Source organism: Gobius niger (assembly GCF_951799975.1).
Source record: "Gobius niger genome assembly, chromosome: 5".
Lineage (NCBI taxonomy): Eukaryota > Metazoa > Chordata > Actinopteri > Gobiiformes > Gobiidae > Gobius > Gobius niger.
The window spans coordinates 34,434,273-34,436,443 of record NC_136856.1 but is presented as its reverse complement, the minus strand read 5'-3'; positions in this window follow the sequence as shown (position 1 = coordinate 34,436,443).

Here is a 2,171-nt window from a genome sequence, read left to right as displayed (position 1 = left end):
TCTTCCACGAGGCCTTGAACATTAATAAATAAATTAATGTTAATAAATATAAATATATAATAAATTAATTTTAAGTATAGATTATAGATAGAGAAAATCACTTTTAAAAAATCTAATAAACCAGTCCCTATTTGTCCCTAAAAGTCCAGGTGAAGTGGGACAGTTCCTTCCAATACCATTTAATAGGTTGATGATTGATGATTTTTGTTGTTATTGTGTATTGTTTACTGCTGGCAATCTACATCTTTGTCAAGGGACTACGGTTGAAAACTGCCATTGAGCGATGGACCTCCCCATGGACATATTTTGAACTCTCCAAAGTGCGAGTGTGTAGGTGGAGGATTGGACTAGGGCTGGGCAATTAATCAAATTTTAATCTAAGCGTGATTAGAATAAAGGTCGATCACGATAATCGCGTATTTTAATCGAGGAGAATTGGCCAGTCCTGTCACATTCCGGAAAAAAATACGGACGGCACAACGCTGCAGCGCCTGTCAGGTCAATCCCAGGGAAACACTCGGCCCAAACAAACAGGAAACACAGGATGGCACATGCGGCACCAAGAGGAGAGGACCTGGGGATTATACGTGTACAGTTGTTTTCAAGTTAAGAGATCAATCAATATGGGGAAAATAATCGAGATCATTTTTTATCCAAAATCGCCCAGCCTGAGTTTGGACTTATCGCAGCTACGCGGGACGTGAGCCGCCATCATGAGATCCCCGCCAGGACGTCGCCAAGAACCGCCCACAAGCAACTTATTTTGACAGTAAAACTTTAGCCCTTCAGTCGCGCAGCCGTTTCCAGCGATGCACGGATCTGTCGTCCTCCCGGTTCCTCCAGGCAACGTCTGATACAAGTGCTGTTGTTATTGAGCGCTGCCCACTGTCCCGGTCATCGCTTCATCTAGTGATGGATTTATCGACGAGCTCCACAGTAAAAAACCTCTGAGCTCTGTTTGACCAAGACCTCTCTTTTAAAGAGGTTGTATTCTGCTTTTTTCAATCACACAGCACCAGTCTATATCACACTACAATGATGACCAAACCTTCTGTTGGTCTGAAAATGCATTAAATGAGAATAACTGCCTTGTATAAAATTGCTCTCTCAAAATGGCTGTAGTGAATGTCTTGAAATAGGCCTCTGTCTCTTTAAGAACCTCTGACTCTTTCCGACACGCCCCCTCCACACACTGTCTGTGGCATCAGTGGGGAGGGGGTTCTGCTGAGGAGCAGTGGTTGGTTACTCGGCTGGTGACGAAAGCTCGGAGGCGTCTCCAGGAGGTGGGGGCGTTCCTAGGAGGACTCAGGCAAAGCTATCCCTAAAATGGCCGCCGTCAGAGTTTTTACAGATTACTCAAAAATACGTGAATGTGCCAAGGCAACACTTCAGGCATGTTTTTAATGACGGAATGACATAATAAGATGATGTAAAGCTTGAAAAAGTCGATTTTGCATAATACCCCCCTTTAAAATCCTACCCAAGAGTGATGCAGAAAAACGTATTCATGCATTTGTCTCTTCAAGGCTGGATTACTGTAACTGCCTGATAGTTCAAAATGCAGCTGCAAGATTGTTAACGCAGACAAAGAGAAGAGAACACATTACACCTGTGCTAAAGTCTCTCCATTGGCTTCCTGTTGAGTTTAGAATAAAATTTAAAATCCTGCTCCTCACATTTAAATCCATAAAGGGTTAGGCTCTGCTCTATCTCCAAGACGCTGTCGTTCCATATCAGCCAACCAGAGCTCTCCGCTCTCTAACTCAGGGACTAGTGATTCCTCGAGTCTCCAAAGTCACTGTCGGAGGCCGAGCCTTTAGCTCCAAGCTCCGGTTTTATGGAATAAACTCCCAGCCCACGTTAAAGAAGCAGACACAGTCCCTACATTTAAGACAAGGCTCAAAACGCACCTCTGATGCTCAGGTCAGTTTGGTAAAGCTCTGACCCATAGCCTGAAGTAAAGCTGCCTCAGGAGAAACACTGCTGTGGGAAGTACGGTCCACTGAGCTCTATCCTCTTCTTCTTACTGCAGACTTTGTCTTATTATGATACAAAATGTCTTTTATCTGTTGTCTGTTCATCACTATTCACATGGTGTCACCTGTCCCACTCCCCCTCGGGAGTGCCTGTCTAGATCGAAATGGATGACCTCGGCTGAACGGAGGAACCTG